The following is an 18,102-nucleotide window of genomic DNA, read 5'->3' as shown; positions in this document are numbered from 1 at the left end:
GCAGAGCAGAGTCATTCCAGTTGGCATGTCTCTTCTGCAGGCTGATTCAGGCTGGGGAGAGTGGGCCACTTCAAACGTGGTGGCGGTGGTGCCAGATGAATCGGGGGAGGTTCTTTTCTGAGTGGGTTTCAACGTTAGGGACAAGTTGTAGGTTTTAGAGGCTGTCATTCTGTGCCCCCTTTCACGGCCACTGAAGTTTTTGCTGGGATCTTGTTCCAGCCACAGCGGTGAGTGGCTGAACGGGACCGCAGCTGCACGGAGGTTCCAGCTGTGTCGGACAGTTTCTGGGTTCTTCCACCACTTGTGTTCTTCAGGCCATTTCAATCAACAGGGTAAGTTAGTCAACGGATTCTAGAATTGACAAAATCAGTGGAGTTTCCAAATTCTTACTGACACAGTGAAAAGAGTTACATAGGAATTTAGGTTTTATTTCACTCCTAAAATAATTTTTATCTTTTAATGTGGGGGATTGACTATTCTCGCTAATACCTGCTCGTCTTGCTAGGTCTTACCATCTGCCTTCCCAGTGAGGGATCTGTTCGTTCATCATATGCTTTCTCCACACATCAGACTGAGTGTGCGGTGCAAACAGGCAGGCCCATGACTTTGTGATGCTCTGGGTCAGCGATTTTCAGCTGGTGTGCTGCCGCAGGAGTTTTTAAAAACATGCAGTGCCTGACTATTTAGTCAGAGGCATTGACCTCTTTTCCTCTTTTAATTAGACTGTCAAATTAAAAAACGACAGCCAACAATAGCCATCTGGTGTGAATGAATCAAAATTATATTTATTTTTTGTCAGATTGGCAAAAAATACAATTTTTGATGTGCTGCAGAATTTTAGTAATTCTTTTGCCGCGAGATGAAGAAGGTTGAACTTGCTGTTCTCAGTTAACAGGTGTGTGGCTTCTGATCACATGCAGGTGCGGGGGGCTCGTTCCCTCCCCCACGCACCAGGAGTGTGCTCACTCCATCCTCATCATGGTGACCTCAGTCTCTGGTCTCTTTTTGACAAAGGGTCATTGGCTGAGGGTTGTATGAGGCCACCTTCCCTTGGCCCAGTATTTGACACCTTGATAATAATGAAAAGGAAAATACAACCATAACCTGATTCTGACATGAAGTCCTGCTTCCGCCCCCCGGGGGCTCTGTGAAGAGGAGAGGGTCTAGCCTGGACCTTCTTTTCCTGGAGGAACTGAGGCAATGATGTGACTATGGCCCTTGGGGGACACAGGTTGGCTGGCCAATGTCATTATACCTTCCTTCTCATGCCTTTTAAAAGACTTTATGTATTTTAAGAGAGAGGGAAAGGTGGGGGAGAAAGTGAGAAACATCGATGTGCAAGACAAACATTGATCTGCTGCCTCTGGAACGCACCCCTACTGGGGACGAAGCCCAGCCCGGCAAGGCCCGACCGACTGAGCCACACCAGTCAGGGCTCCTTTTCATGACATTTAATCTGTTAAGAATGGGGCTTACTGTGTGATCAAAAAACAAAACAAAAAAGATTAAATAAAAAATGTCAACAGTGAAGCAGTTAAGGTCTGGAGCAGCTGGTCGTGTTGAAACATTTCTGTTCCGCCTAATTCCTAACTAGGCATAATTAAGTTAAATGCTACATTTTAGGTGGCAGCTGATAAATGGTTCTCAGCTTTCCTGACTAACAGAATACTCCTACCATTTAGTGAATCATGGAAAACTCTTTGTTGTTTACTTTTAGTTATTTCTCTGGCATCTGACATTTGATGTCACCAACGTGGAAGCTGGAGAGGGGATGGCAATTGTTCCAGGCTTCACCTGGATGCCTTTTCTCCTTTGTGGACTAAGGAGAAGTACTTATCCTTTGAAGCAGGCGGGATTGCCGGGATGCGTTTTCCCCCTCTGTCCAGTCTCTCTGGGGCGACCAGCCTGTGGAGTGCCAGAGCTGACTGTGCACAGAGTGACTGCAGAAATCCATCGTGTGAATCCATGGGGTCTTTGAAATATGGAGAGAGACGGGCTGGGAAGGGGCAAATCAGGGAAAAGTTGTCCTTTGCTGGGGATCCCCTCCCCGGTGTTAGATAACATGTTTAATATCCTCTTTCCAGCATGTACCACTTTCATCTTCAACCTATGCTTCGCCAAGCCCAAGATTTTAAAAGACTTTACTTCCAAACCTGGCCTTCAGCCAAATTAGGGGTAATCGTTTCCAACTGTCTGTTGAATTATGCTTGCTGATTTCAATGGGAAGTTTTAACAGTCCCAGTGAACCCATCCATGTAAGGACTGAAAGCTCTCTGGTCCCCGAATCCATAACCCCTGAGATAAGCCAGAGCTGCAAATATACTGTCTAGACTTTGAAGGAGAGGATGTGATTCTTAATATAGCTCACCAACCACTAAGTCGAGCCTGGACTCTCATAATTTTTCTATAACAGGAGAAGCCTGCCTGACTTGATTAGAAAGAGTCTCATCTCTTCAGCCACCACAAAAATAAACCAAAAAGAAGGAATGCCCCAAATCAGGCCAGATGGTGACCTGTGGCTGTTTCAGCTCAGGATGTCAGCCTCTAAAGCATCAGGTGTGACTCATTTCGGTGTCACGGGATTCTCCGTTGTGCGTTTGAATCTGCTGACACACTTCCTCTGGAAAGCACAGTTAGGCATGGACGAGTCTGTGTTTTCCTCCCCCCACCCTTGTCCCCCCATCCACAATACAGACCAGGCAAAGGGCCAGGGCTGAGGCGTGTATGGGGTGGGTTTGCTCTGTCTCCTCTTTATGTACAAGCCGTGTGAGAACACAGCCTGGGGTAAAAAGGCCCGAGTCTGTGTTTTTATATTTGGGGATGTTTGTCTTTTAAAAGGTAAGGATGAAATGCTTTGACAAAACATTTTTCAGCATCTCATGACCGTTTCAGAACCAAAGCTGAGGTCGGCCCTGGGTGGGCCCTGGGTTCTGTACCCCGAATCGCTCCCAGTGTGGTGGGTGTACACCCCTCACTAGGGCATGTTTGGGCTTGATGAAGGAAATACTGGGAAGGGAGAAGGAGAGGGAAGAGACAGCCTCACAGAGATTCTACCAATCACATCCTTTGGGTTCCCCAGAGCTCCATTGGGTTCTTCACACTGGTACCAGTGAGCTGGGAACACGCGTGTCGTGCTCAGGGGTGGCTGTCTCCCTGGGAGCCTGACTGGCAGCTCTCTTCTCAGGAGCTCCCATCTTTACAGTAATGGGGGCCCCAGCTTAGCTTCAGGGTGAAGTCTGGCAAGCAGCTCCAAGGAAGACAGCTTATTTGGCAAGTTGTGCTGTTTGCCTTTGGCCCTGGCCTTGGTCCCTATGCTAGTTTAAAGCCAGAGGGAATTGAGCAAATGCAGGAAAAGGAAGCAATGTTCTTAGGGGCCCCTGGGCAACTTAGCTCCTGCCTGCTCCTGATCTGGCCCTGAGCCATCACTGCCCTGGCAACAGGAGCTAAGTGGGCACTGCACCGAAGGGCTGCTTTCTGTTTAGAGCACGATTCCTGCGTGTTCTAAATGGCTGCCTGGCGCAAAGCTAGAAAAGGGCCTTCCTGTGTTCGTGGAGCAGCTGTGTGTGAGCGACCAGCTGCTAGAAAAGCTATAGGCCAGGTGGGATTTAAAAGAGCATTAGCCCTCAACATAGCTGTTTAAATTTCTGCATTATCAAGTACACCCCAAGCCAGGATGCTCCCCTGGCTTTTTGTACATTTAGGGCAAATATCACAGAACTTACAAAAGGCAGTGAAATGGCAATGAGAGCCACAGGTGCATTGTCTGTCGATTTTCAACATCCGGGAATTTCCATCCAGAAGCAGCAACCCGAGGTGCCTGTAGCTAGACCTGATCTCAAGATACCAAGATAATGATACTAAGATCTGATCTCAGCCTTTGTGTAGCAGGGGCCTGGCACAATTCGACCACGCTTTCAGAGGCTGCCCAGCCCCGCCTTTGCATCTGGCTGCTGACCAGCCCCGAAGGGAGAAGCGGGCTCAGGACGGCCAGTCTGAACCAACGCGGAGGGTTCTGTCGTTTCTGCGGTGAGGCCTGGCGCAAGCACACGCACCGCGGCCCTTCTGAAGCACGTCCATGCAGGCTGTGCTTCACTGGCCCGTTTATTTCAACAGCGACTTGTTGAGCAACTGTGTGTGGAGAAAACCGCTCTGTGGCATTTGTAAGGGCTAAGGAGCATCGACAGCATTCAGATTGTATGCTCAGAACTTGCTAAAAAGCAGCCAGTCGGTTTAGAGAAAACTCCAAGCTATCTACACTCGGTTTGGGGTTTAAAATTTGTATAAGCCTGCAAGTGAATGGGTGGGAAGGGGATATAGTTGACGTTCTGCGTCTCTGAGGCTTGTGTTCTGAGCTGAAGGAGGGGGGCAAGATGGCACAGATGACTGACTAGGGAGACTTGCTGTCTACTAGAATACTTGGCTCTCGCTGCCCCCCCTCTGACCTTGAAAATGAGATGGGGTGACCCTGAAGGTTTCTCTGACATGATTTCAAATCAGGGGTTGGCTTCTGGGGCTCCCTCCCCAAACATCAATGCCACCCCAAATGAGACATCCAGGGCAACGGCCGGCAGGAAGAAGGCCGGCACCAGGCTTCCCTGCCTCTGCTCTCTCTCCCTCTCTTCCCTCAGCAATAGCTGGCTTGCATCCCTGTTTCCTCCGGTTGCTAAATCAACATTGTTTATTTCTGTCCTGTCATCAAACCGGGTCAGTGCCCGAGGCCGAGGTGACTGCGTGGGATTCAGGAAATTCATCCCTGAGATCTTTTCCTACCGTTTGAGCAGTGGCCCCATGTTGTCCTGCCTCCAGTTCTCTCTGTTGAAGAGTCCCTTCCCTCCACTTGGAACCCCAAACCACCACCCACTTCAGACTGCCACGGAGATGTTCAGGAGAAGCTGTGGGGAGGGGGTGGCTGAGGGCCACACAGGTGCTTCCCCTAGTCCCGCCGAAAGAACTGGCAGGGTCAGGAACTTCTCTGTGGTCAGGTCTTCCTGCAGGGACAACTGTTTCCTAACTGCTGTGCCACACTTGCCACCCCTTCCACCCCTTGCAAGCTGATGTGGCCCCAGGCAGCTGCAGTTCAAAGAGGGAATAATCCCTCAGTTCGTTTGTTCCCGGAAGAGAAAGGTGTGGCTTTAGCTGGGGAAGCCTGGGCGGGCGGGGCTGGAGGAGGAGGCGGGACTGAGATTTCTCAGACCAAGGATTCATAGGGTGCGAAGTTCTGCAGGGGCGCCCGAGGGGGGGGTGGGCAGGCCCCATGCCCACCTTCCTCTGCCTGCTGCCTCTTCCTTCTGTCAGTAAACACCCAGTGTCTCCTGTGCTTCTGGTGCTACGAAAGGCAATCCAGACACGAATGGGACGCATCCTCGCTCCAGAATTTAGCGGGCAAAGAACTGAAGTACAATGGGTGCCCAAGGTGGTAGACAGGGACTACATGCCCTGGGTAACAGCCAAGACGCAGGGAGGAGGTGGAGGGCAGCCAAGGACAAGGGGAGTGGCCACTACTGTCCCTCACCAGCCGTGACCCTTCCCCTTGACCACCAATTATGTGCAATGCTGTAACGGAAGGATGTGCCAGGCTCTTCACAGCAGAAAAGTGGAAGACTGAGGCCCCAACTAGAGACAACAAGAACCCTTGTGCCTTCACTTAGTATCAGAGCCACGGTTTGCAGCCAGACTACCCTCTGCTGTACCCCTCCCCCAAATAAAGTACCCCATTCAGCACCCCCCACTTGATGCAAGGGGGGAGTTATTTTTACCTACAGGGTTGGGAAGGGGGCAAAGGCTAAGGCTGGGGCAATTCAGTGGCGCCAGCCGAAGCTTAAATACAATGAGAAAGCCCCACCCTGCCAGTTCACTCTGCCTGCAGAGACCCAGTGGGAAATAAATAGCACCGTGTGCCCTGCCTGCAGGGCTGGCCCACATATGTCTGCCTGGACACGAGCCAGTCACATGAGCCCAGGCTGGTTAAAAAGAGCGCTCCCGTAATCTCCCAGCTCAAGTGTCATCTGGCTGGAGGAGCTACATGGGCAAGGTGCCAGCGCTTCTTTGTGGGCCCTGGATGGACAGGGAAGAGCACTGGGAAGGGGCAGCTCAGGCCGGGGCAGGAGCCAGGCAGTCGGACTCTGCCCTGGCCCTGGCTCTGGGGCAGGGTGGGCAAAGGAGTAGAAGGGAGAAAGGGCTTGGCAAATGTTTTTGCCAAGTCTTTTTTTTTTTTTTTTAAGATTTGACTTATTTGTTTGTAGAAAGAGGGGGAGGGAGGGAGAGAAACTTCCAATTGACTGCCTCTCGAACTCGCCCCAACTGAGGACCAAACCCGCAACCCAGGCGTATGCCCTGACCCAGAATTGAACCAGTGACATTTCACTCTGGGGCAACGTTCAGCAAACTGAGCCGCACCGGTCAGGGCATGACCAAGTCTTAATTTCGGCCAGAGCGGTTGTTCCAGCACACCCCTGCCCCTGCCCGTGCATGCGCGCGCGTGCGCACACACACGCACACACACACACCCCCCACTGTGTGTCTTTTCTTTCTCAGAGCTCTGTTCCATCCTTCCCAGGTCGGAGCACCAGCATCGGTCGCCCTCTGCAGTCCACCTGACCCCTCTCCCTCCTCGTGCCCAGCCTAGTTTGTGGCTCAGGGCCATGGCTGCTGCTTCTCTCCCAGCCTCAGTTTCCCTTCAGGAAGCTTGTTCCCGACCTCTCCCTCAGCGTCCCCCACCCCAGGCAATCTAGGGCAGCAGACAGAGAGGCTCCTGGGAGGAGAGTTTTTACTCTGGCACTAATCTTCCTACTGAAGTTTCAGGACTAGTGCACTGATTTAACATGCTGCAGATCTTGTTCGGATCTGAGTTCCCTGAGATGATGGGGAACCGTGGGCCACGAGGCTCATGCTCACATCCTCCTGGTGAGAAGATGTTGCATGTATCAGGGCTGGAGGCGTGCGATGCCAGGAGCGTCTGTTCACGGCAGTGGGTGGCTTGGAGCAGTTCTTAGGATCATGAGGAATCACAAAACTGCTCTCCCCGGAATGACACGATGCTATGGAATGGTGGTGGGGGAGGCAAGAGAACAGGCGCTGTTGTAGGTCCCAAGAAGCCTGCACTCAAAGCACCTGAGCTGGGGAGATAGCTATATTTAGGACAGCAGGCACATTCAACTGCTCTGGAGACTACCGACTGGGTGGTTGATGGTTTAAGGGAGAAATGGACCCTCCCAATCAAGACTCCCCCCAAACCAAAACACTTCATGTTTGGTATGCAAACATGATTGACTAAGTGGTTCAGAAACACACTGAATATATAGGGAGGGAGCAGGACTATTTGAGATTCCAAGAGCTATTGTGGAACTCCAGACTCCATGGAAATGACTCCTGAGGCTGACAACAAATGCTCATTTTCTCTGCTTGAAAAACTTAAGACATCAAGTGGACTAGGACACACGCAGAGCACCGGAGTTCCTGAGATGTAGTCACCAAATGTTAAGCAGGCATTGGAGAGCCCTGACAGGCAGAGCTGGACATGGGGGCAAAAAGTTTTCTGTGGACTCTGTGTCTGATCCTCACTCAGAACAGAGTAACTGGGGGAACTCTGAGGAGCAGCCATTGGCAGGACAGGGGCAGAGTTACAGGGAGCTATTAAGGAACAGTGAGGTCTGCAGGGACAGCCCACGGGGCAAGGGAAGGTTGCTGCCACCGTGCAGAGCTTGGCTGTGGGTGAGGCTGGAGGGGCGGGCTGCCCCACAGGAGCTGCGGCCTTTGGTGGAGGAAGGCAAGCACTGCCAACCTCTGGCCAGCAGGAGAAACCGAGGGGATAAGTGTGCTGCCATCTCCTCCCACCCCCGCGCCTCCCAGGGGCCACGCCCAGCCAACAGCCCAAAGTCCAGAGCTTGGCTGGTGCAGTCCCAAAAGGCTGACCTCCTTCGCTGCAGAGCGCTGAGGAGCAGGGTGGGGGCGGATCCGGAGGGGCAGAGTTTGCACAGCACAGTCTCTGAGATCCTAAGCAAGCAAAGTTATCGGCATCAATAAACTTTTCTCTTTTCTAACACAAAACATGCACTGTCACTGTGTTGTCCACCAAGGGCGGACTTCAGGAATCTGGTCCTTCAGTTGGGGAGACAGGAGCAAGAGCAGTCAGGGAAGCTTTCTTGGGGGAGGTGGGACTGTGAGATGGGGCTCTGAGGAGAGGTGCAAAACGGGCCTGCAGGCTTTTCTTGCTGGAGCAGAGTGCCCCTGAGCAATGGGACTGGCTGCCAAGGTCATGTTTCAGGTCCATCCCTGAGATTTCACATACCAGCCATGGCTGAAAACACCAATCTGACTGTAGCTGTCTGACTCCACATTACATCTCACCTCACCTGGGACAGTCCACCTGTCATGTCACACTGCCTGTGTCTTCTTTGAGCAATTCATCTGTAAAAATTCACAGGACTTCATGCTGGATTTGGGCTATCCGAATGATTAAACACAGTCCTTGCTCTCAAGGAGCTCATATTGTGCATAGAACAGACATGTACAAAATTACGAAAACATGTTGGTAGGAGATGTGCGGGAGGTGTGACAAAAGTCCTGGGCAGCACAGTGGAGCGGGACTAATTCCTGGAGGTGTTAGAACATAAAGAAAAAGGCTTCAGGGAGGCAGTGTTTGCAGTGCAAGTCCACGCACAGGTGGAATTTGCCAGGCAGAGAAGGGCCACCTCCTGGAGGAGCACCGTGGAAGCCACCAGAGGCGAACAGGGCAGTGAGCAATTCCAGGTGGCTGGCGCACTGCATGGCAGGAACAATATTTCTTCAAATGCAGGTAATGGAATCTGAGATTGGGATCTGTTCCTCTGCTCCCATCCCTCATGCCCCACCCCCCAGGTCCCGTGCCTGCCATCTTTCTCCAGAGAACAATTTTTTATTTCCAAACTGTGGCTACCCTGCCACTGTCACAAATAACAAGGTGAAAGAAATGCGTGTGTGCTTCTTCTGGGACCACGTGGACTGAGACCACCCAGGAAGACATTTCCCTTTCAGATTTTACCCCATCCCCAGATGCAACAACCCAGAGAGCGGGGTGGGACCTCAAGAGAACCAGCCAGCCTATGGGACTTAGCACCTGCCAATCTTAGAATAAACAACCAACCCAGAGCTTCTCAGTCTCTCTGGGGTTCTTTCCAAACTTTGTGGCTATTCCTCCAAATCATCGCTGAAAAACACCAAAAATAGGCCAACTCTTTTCAATTTAATTAGCCATTCCTCTGAGGATGCCAGATGGAATGAAGCAAAGACAGATGCACTGGGGGCAAGGAGGGGTGGGAGTAGATTCTAAATGGGGTTGTCTCAGGAGCCCATACTCGTCTCCACAAAGGGTGCCCCTTAATGCAAGGAGCTCAAGAGGAAGACGAAGGGGCTCCAGCCATTGGGATCCCAGGCCAAGGCTTTAACGTGCTCTCAGGCATGTGCCCAGAAGGATGGAAGCAGGTACCTGGGGCTCCTGGACGGGAGGAGGAACCCCTGCTCCTTCCCCGGGGATTAATGCACAGTCCCCAGGGAGTCTGCCCTCACCTGGCTCCTGTCTCTGGGGCTGTGGGCAGCCAGCAGCCCACACTGACAGCCTTGTGGTACAGCCAAGTGAGTTGCTGGACTCTATTTCTGGAGCTCTATAAGAGTCAGGGAAACAGCCAGCTGCTTGGGACCAGATGATCCCTGCAGTGTCTTCCTTATCTACAACAGAGTGACACTTGCCAAGTAAATGCAGGCAGAACCCGGGCAGGGGAGAGCTAAAAATGACCCTTATGGCCTTAGGGGGTCTCTCACCCCTAGCCAAGTACCTTCTCATTGAGGTGGAAAGACCACCAATATGGAGCAACTGCCCCCTCTGGTGGTGAATATCGGGATAAAGTTACAGGGGGCGGCTTCTTCACCCTCTCTACCTTACTCAGTCTGTGGCAATTCCTCCCCCAAAGTACTGAGTAAGAGATGACTGTGAGCCCAGGCTTCTGACTTCCTTTTTTTCTCCTGATTGCAGCTATGGTGCTTGGCCAGGAGCTTCTTTCAAGTTACGGATTGACATATTACAATGGAAAAAGCACTGGACCTATGCCCTGAACAGGAGCCTGGTTTGGATGAGAACATTGAGTGCCTCACTTCTCCTTTTTGCTCCATGGAGAAATAAAAATCCTACCTGTGTGAATACCTTTATTCAAGCTAGAGGTTTCCATCTCTGCATCGCGGACAGGATAGTGGCACTGCCTGCCTCCCAGAGAGTCCGCCGCCTGTCTCGGTGTTGTGGCTGAGCAGTCCCCGACTTGGAACAGGGATTGTATTCTCTGTGTGAATGGGGAGCCGGGTTGGTGGGGGGTGCTTCCTGGCCCCGGGACCCCGTTAGTCTCAGTGCTGGGGGTGTCCCCCCTGTCAGCAGCTGGCATCGCTGTCGCTTGTGCTTGGACCTGAGGCCCCCCATGTCCCAGGCACTCACGCCTGCTAGGCCCCTGCCATCGATCAGGAAGGGCAGTCGGTCGCCTTCCCCGGAGCCCCCCGCGGGTCAGAGAGCCCTGGCGACTGTGCCGCTCCCGCGGCAAAGACGCAGTCCTGGGCCTATCTTCTAGTCGTTGTCCATTAACAGTCTGTTTGATTTACATTCATTTTTAGACACCTTACTGGAAATCCCTTTTGTGTGCATGGTGACTTTGTCACTGGATGCTACCGGTGGGACACAAGTCACAAGAACAAACACTTGTTCTTCCTTAGGGAGACAGTTTGAAATGGCCCCGACTCTTTCTACACAAATTAATGAAGACCTTCCTCCCTCCCTCCCTTTCTTCCTTCCATCCTTCCTTCCTTCCTTCCTTCCTTCCTTCCTTCCTTCCTCCCTCCCTCCCTCCCTTCCTTCCTTCCTGTTCTTCTTTCTTCCATTTTCTTTTTTTCTTTTTGGTACTTATAGCATAAAACTAAAATTAACTGAGTTGTATAAATGGGAAGGGAGTTAAAGGAAACAGATAGTGGGAAGGCGGGATTGGCAACAATTGGTCATCGAGTAAGTCCTGGGGATGAGAGACGGTGAGGAGTCAAGGACAACTACCAGCATCCGTCTTTGGGAACAGATGGCGGTACCGTCTCCGAGCAGCAGAACGAAGCAGCGTGTAATGAAATCAGCTTTGCAGATGATGAACTTAAGGTGTCTAGGAATACTGAGTAATGGAAGTCCACTATGTATATAGATTCTGTTTGATCCACCAACCATCAGAACAAATGTCGGAGACTTTCAGTGATTCAAAGATGTTAATTTATTGGCCAAGTTTAACCTGCGCAGGGGCGATCCCTCAAAGTGTCCGGAGACACGGTGCCCGCTGGGGGCTCGTCTGAGATTCTCGCCTAGCGCTTACAGCTAAGTCCTTATATATAGGCCATTAAGCAAGCGTTTGCACAGAAGGAGATTATTGGATTACAGGGCCCACACTCGAGAAAAAGGGTGGGGTCTGACTCAACTGAAAGGGAAATTTTGAAACTAAACAGATGGCAATCAACTTACAGGGTGTCTGCTAGGGTTTCAGGCTCCTTGGAGCTGAGGCCATTTTTCTTGTTCCCAACAGATTCAAGAGAANCGCTTACAGCTAAGTCCTTATATATAGGCCATTAAGCAAGCGTTTGCACAGAAGCAGATTATTGAATTACAGGGCCCACACGCGAGAAAAAGGGTGGGGTCTGACTCAACTGAAAGGGAAATTTTGAAACTAAACAGATGGCAATCAACTTACAGGGTGTCTGCTAGGGTTTCAGGCTCCTTGGAGCTGAGGCCATTTTTCTTGTTCCCAACAGATTCAAGAGAACTATTTGGGCTGGATTTGTAGATTTAGGCATCCTAGGTATAGAATTAGCTGGCATTTGAAACCTTGGAAGTAGTAGAGAATGATTTAAAAAGACAGTCAAAGAAGGGGCCCTAGAAAGCCCTAACATCTTAGGGACAGGCAGAGGAAAAGAGCCAGTGAAGAAAACTGAGAAGCAGACAGGGATGAAGAAGAAGTAGAAGCCAGGGTATGATGTCCTGAGACCAAGGTGGGAGGGAGTTTTGAGAAAAGGGTTGGTGCAAAATGTCCAAGCCAGCAGAGAGACCTAGCTGAGGGAGTGAGCTAGCCAAGAAGGAGGTGGAGCAGTGGTGGAGACAAAGCCTGAGTTCAGTAGAGCTCAGGAGTGAAAAGCTGGTGAAGATGAGGAGGCAGAGGAGGCAGTCATATGGCTCCTGCAGTGAGTTTGCTGGGAAGGGAAGAGGAGAACCAGGCAGTATAGGCCGAGGCAGGCCCGAGAGCCAGGGGTACTCAACCATGTTACAGGATCAGGGGAAGGAGTCAGCTGAGGGGAAGTGGGACTTGCTGTCAGTTACCTACTCAAAAACCACTGGCCTCTTCTTTCCTGTGGGTTAGGTTCCTCCCACCCCGTGGTGGGGGGGCAAGTCCCAGGAATTCCACTTCCTTTGTCCTGTGATTGGCTTTGGATGAGCCTAATGACCTGCTTATGGCCAATGAGACAGGAGGGGAAATCTGCTGAGGTTCTTTGGCAAATATGTTTTTTCCTTGATAAGTAAGATAGTCACATGAGAAAATAAGCCCTTAGAATTTCAAAATTTATTTGTATTGTTCATTTTACTCTTGTCTTTTTTTTTTTCTCTGTCAAACTGTGTTGACTGGGGATGTGAAGCTTAGAGCTGCTGGTCTCCTGCAACGGAGAAAGGAAGAGCTGAGCTGGAGGGTGTGGTCCAGCCTGCTAAGAAGGCAAAGCACCGGGGTGGGAAGACCAGCTCCTGGACGTACCGGGTGACTATGTTGGGTTGCCAGGCAACCTCTGATCACCTCCCTTCAGTCTTATTGTGAAACCATTAGCTTCTTTATGGTTTAAGTGACTGCTAGTTCCCAGCAGAAGGCAGCCTCACTAATATGGGTGGCTGTTGTATCAAAATGGGATCAGAGTACCAGAAAGACTTAAAAATGTTGAGGTGAAGCATCTTTGATTGGGGCTGCTTTCCCAAAGTAGCAGTCCAGGCCATTGCTCTTTAAGACGATTCCGAGCCGCTGGTTACTTTGTGATGGGCACTGAAAAGTATGGAAGCCAGACCTCTGTCCGCCTTTCTGAACTCAGGCCAAATAAGCCCATGTATACACTTTCAAGCAAGAAGCATCAATCAGCCCTCTCTCCGACTTCTCTCCCGCACATCTCTTTATTGGCCCATTGGCAGACAGATCTTCCTGCCTTACCAATTGGCCATAGTTTGATTGTAATAGGAGATGGGACTTTGGATATCATGCTTTCCTCTGGAATTTCAACAGAAGAGCAGTGCTGTCTTGACTGAGACGTCCAGGGGCTGAGCTGCAATAGCGACTCCCAGAGGCTGGGCCTGAAAGAGCAGGAGAGACGTGCGAAGGAGGCTTTACGGAGAAGCACGCAGAAGGCACAGGCTTCCCTTCTCAGGGGGATGCACAGGAGCCTGGGAAGAAGAGAGCCTGCCTGGAAAAATGAACAGCCCAGGGGAAAGAAAGTCCTAAAGACGAACTGATAGAAGCCCAAGTGTGGCAAGTAGAGTGAAGGACAGATTGGAAACTCTGGGAGTTGAAAGCAAGGAATGTAGTTAGCCAGTTCCTGGAATCTTCCAGGTGAGAGAAAACTAGGGCAGGAGCAGGGGAGATGGAAAGGAGGGCAGGATCCAGGAGGCCCTGCTGAGATAGAATCAGCAAGGACTGCCAGCCAGTTAGATGTGGGCTGAGAGGAGAGGGAGGAGTGGGGGGGACGGAGCTCCTAATACAGCAGTAGGAGAGATCTTACAAACTATGTAGCTCATTCTGAAAGGCAAACCTGTGTAGCTGTGGAGCGCCTTCTTCAACAAAGCCACACACACGGCCAGTGTATTTGGGGTAGAATGCATTTTTCTCTGTTCCCTCTCCTGGTTGAGGAGCTGAGCACATGGCAGGGTGAGCTAAGAGAAGATAGTCCCTGTGTGAGGACTTGGGGAGGTTCCATGCAGGGTAAGCTTTGTGGATTTGTGACTGTAAGGTCACACGGGGACTTAAACTTAGAGACCCCCAATGCTTGGTTTAATGCTATGCCGTGGCTCTCCTGAAATTCTTATCAACTTCTGAACAAGGAGCCCTGCATTTTCATTTGGCACTGGGCCCTGCAAATTATGTAGCCAGTTGTGGGTGCAGTGGCTGCTGGGAAGAGAGGCAGAGATGAGTGGCCCAGAACTTCTACAGGCCCCAAGACGCCGAGATGGGGTTGAGCTGAGTCTGAATGAGAAGGAGACAGTAGTAGCAGTCTACTCTCAGGACTGCTGGGAGTATGAAATTAGCAAGCACGCGGAGAGCGCTAAGAACAGTGTTTGGCACCTGGCAATTGCTGGGGAGGTATTTGGTATTATTTTCATCTCCTCCCTGCACTGGTTCAACACCTGACAGCCTGAGGTTGATTATTCACAGCACCACAGTTCACTTTCCCATTTGACATTGTGAACCCCTCACTCACTGTCCACCCCCAGGTTTATGATTATACTTTAGGGGGGAAAAGTCCAACAAAACATCACAATCAACAACCATGTGAGATCACACGCCCTTGTCCTCGGGTGACCAGGTAGTGCTTCAGGGCGTGTGTGTCTGAGTGGGAGGTTTTCTTTTTTCTTTATTTTATTAAAAGATTTTATTTATTTATCTTTAGAGGGAAAGGGAAGGAGAGAGGGAGAGAAATATCAATGTATGGTTGCCTCTTGTGCGTCCCCTGCTGGGAACTGGCCTGCAACCCAGGCATGTGCCCTGACTGGGAATCGAACTGCGATCGTGTGGTAGGTTTTCTTTTTTTTAATTTTAATTCAGTTATTTAGGGTCTCTCTCTGGAGGTTTTCTTCTTTTCCCTTTACCTGCCTTTTTTGTTCATAGAGCCCACCCTCCCCTTCTCCTCAGATCCCCAATGGGAGGGCAGGATCTGAGGAAGACCTTCACTGTCCTCATCGGGATAATGGCACACTCCCCCACATTCCTCCACTCCCACCTGAGTCTCCAGAGCCCGTGGAAGGGCTCACCTTTGTTCTTAGAGTACAGCACACCCCTGGCAGCTAGAAGACAGAAAACGCTGGCTAGACACTTCGACTCCATGAACCCTGCTCCTGACCAAAGTCTGCAGGCTGCTCATCTTGCCTCTCTTAATCTCAGATGTTCCCAGCACCTTCTCTGTAAGAGCAAATGCTCTCTTATGGTCCTGGTGTTTCAAGCCTGCAGGGACTGCATATTTTTTCCTTAGCAGAAATAGTTGTGGTTTTTCCTAAAAACTTCACAATTTCCCCATACAGTTGGAAATTCCCTTCTTGGTTACAACTTTTTAAAGGTCCCAGAAGAAGCCTGGCCTGCTCCTGTCTTTTCTGCTGACCTGCTGTGTGACTCTAGGGAATTAGCTTGACCTCACTGGGCTTTCCTTGGTTGGGGCAGATCAGAGGGTAGAAAAGCCTTGGGGAGGATTTGTTTTTGGAGGGATCTTGGGGAAAGAGATATACAGATGTCTCTAAGGAGAGAATACTCATTGGGGAAACTACCAACCCATTTAGATTCCTCTTCTTAGAAAAAAAATGCAAGGTTAATAATTTCCATTGCTGATTCCTCTCCCCTGTGATCACCTTCATGCCTGTCTCCACCCCAGCTGCTGACTGATAGAATAGATAAACTGTACTCTCCCCCTCCCACTTACACACTTAAACACACACTCTGGGAGGCCCTAGATAAATAGGAGGCAAAGGCAGAGCTGTGGAATTGTTATCATGATGGTGATGATTACTCTGCTTTCGGCCTGAGAAACAGGAAGTGAAACTGACTAAAACGCCGGGTGCTAAATGCCTGGCTCCAGCTCCTCAGCGGGACCCAAAGGCAGAGAGGTAGCCAAAGAAAACTCGGTGTGTGTTTGTGTGTGTGCGCGTGTGCATGTGTTTCACAAGGAGCACCTCTGGATAACTAGTTTCCAGGACTTGCGACCCTTCCACCTCGCTCTAACAGCAGGCTTCCTCCTTCACGTGATATCCTCAGAGTCCTTCCTCACGACTCCCTTCCCCATTTCCTAGAGAGAGTTTCCCACGGCTGTCCAAAGATGTTAAAAGACGAGTCCAGTGACTAGTTGGTTCCTCTACACACGCGTTATCTGCTGAGGCCAGGTCTGAGGCCGATGCCTTTCTCTGTGGCCCGTCCTGCCCTCACAGCAGAGACATTCCCTGGGCCAGAGGCGTTCCTTCCCTCTCCCTTCAAGGGAGCCATGTTTTCCCTTCTGGCCTGGCCACCTGACGCTCCATCTGCTTGGCTGATTATTCACCTCCTTTGTCTTTTTTAGGAATCAATGATGGGTAAGTGGTCGTCAGAAAACAGGGCATCAGGCCAATGGAATGATTGCACATTGACATTTCCATTTGCAGTGCCGTGGCCTCTGGAAACCCTGAGAAACAGTGAAATGACCTAAATTTCATGCCACCTTGTTAGCACAACTTCCCAGGGAGAAAAGAGCAGGCAGCTGTGCGGTGCGTAAACGAACCAAGCCGGTGTTTCAGAAATATCTCCCCATTTGTCCAATGGGAACGCACAGAGGACAGAAGGAGAAAGGCGTCAAGGGGAGATGGCAAATAGACAGGGAGTGGGGGTTGGGATCTTGTTCGAGTCCCTGGGCCCACGCCTTGTCACGGTTTTCATATCAGGATTTTGAGACAAATCCATAGATTACTGGAATCTTTATTTGGGAAAAGCATAACCATCTTAGCCTCATTATGATTTTTAAAAAGATTTTATTTATTTACTTTGAGAGAGAGGGGAAAGGAGGGAAGAAGGGAGGGAGAGAAACATCAATGTGTGGTTGCCTCTTGCACACCCCCCCACTGGGGACCTGGCCCACGACCCAGGCAGGTGCCCTGACTGAGAATTAAACCGGTGACCCTTTGGTTCACAGGCCGGCACTCAATCCACTGAGCCACACCAGCTGGGGCTCCTTATGATTTTTTATGAGCCTAGAATAGGGGTTCAGTGGAGCCCACCCAGGGGTTGGATTGGAGATGAGGTAACGGCAGGGTGAGTGATGGAAGAAGAAAGAGTTTAAGGTAAAGCTTTGTCCTCAGCAGCAGCAGCCACTGCCTTCAGGTGGGCCCTCTGCAGTGGCCCTGTTCCCTATTCGAGACAGCACAGCGTCCAAGGATGCATGGTGGGGTCCTAGCTTCCTACATTCAAATCCCCACTCCTGTCCTTACTTGAAGTCACTTAAATTCACTCTGGGCTTCAGTTCCCTCATCTGGGCGACAGGAAAGGTAACAACCAACCACCTGGCAGGGCTGTTACTGGGACTGACTGAGCTAACACACAGAAAGCACTTAGAACCAAGTCAGAACATGATAGGCACCCCATTAATGGGAGCTATTATCATGACTTGTGTTTGTCTTTCTCCGAGTGCCACCCCCACCCCCATTCCATCTGCTCAGCAAACTATGTGTCCCGTGCTGTGATAGACATCAGGTAAGTCACTTGGGCTGGGCACAAAGTTTACAGAATATAAATCTCCTCAGTGGCTTCGCTGCCTGCCCAGGTTTCTCTTATTTCCTAGCACAGTGTAGAGCACATGAGAACTCAATTCTTCCTGGGTCCTTCGGTGGTTCCTGACCTGTTCTTCATTTGCTTTTCTGCTTCCCTGTTCTTTCTTTTCCCAGCTTCCAGGAAGGTAGGTCCCAGGTGTGTCACGAGTCCTTCCAGACCCTTTTCTGACTTGTCCTGGCCAGGGTGCCAGAGAGGGGCAGGGTCCCGGAAGTCTGCTGGTCTTCCCACTCAGCAGCTTCCCCTTCCCAGGCCCTGGGCGCCTCCGCAGGCTCTCTGGGGAAGCTGGAGGAGGGCCATGAGGCGCTGTAATAACCACATTTCTTCGTAGTAAACAAGAGCCAGATTCCTGGGGAGTGACGTGGGGGAGAGCTCTGTGGCCCTGGCAGCTGTGATCACACCAGCACTTGAAGAAACACCTCTGCTCAGCCCTGACCTGCCTAGGGAAGGCCTGGGGAAGGCTCCCCCACACCCCTCTTTGCTACCTTTCCAGCACTCTCTGCCCGAGCTGCAGGGGCCTCTGCACCAACCGGCTCTG

General features: G+C 51.0%; 1 long non-coding RNA gene and 1 other non-coding gene across 2 annotated transcripts; both read right to left on the bottom strand.

Annotated features, from left to right (window-relative positions):
- Window positions 1-804: 804 nt before the first annotated feature.
- LOC119001670 (uncharacterized) lies at window positions 805-3,981 on the bottom strand. The gene is made up of 2 exons (XR_005069615.1): window positions 3,723-3,981; window positions 805-1,069 (listed from the first exon to the last, which is right to left on the bottom strand). It is a non-coding gene; the product is annotated as an uncharacterized LOC119001670 (long non-coding RNA).
- On the bottom strand, window positions 2,670-2,795 carry LOC119001736 (small nucleolar RNA SNORA51). Its single transcript, XR_005069626.1, has one exon. It is a non-coding gene; the product is annotated as a small nucleolar RNA SNORA51 (small nucleolar RNA).
- Window positions 3,982-18,102: the final 14,121 nt, after the last annotated feature.

The sequence above is a fragment of the Sturnira hondurensis genome, unplaced genomic scaffold (assembly GCF_014824575.4).
Source record: "Sturnira hondurensis isolate 20B ecotype Veracruz unplaced genomic scaffold, ASM1482457v3 Scaffold0017082, whole genome shotgun sequence".
Lineage (NCBI taxonomy): Eukaryota > Metazoa > Chordata > Mammalia > Chiroptera > Phyllostomidae > Sturnira > Sturnira hondurensis.
This window is presented reverse-complemented; position numbering and strand designations above follow the sequence as displayed.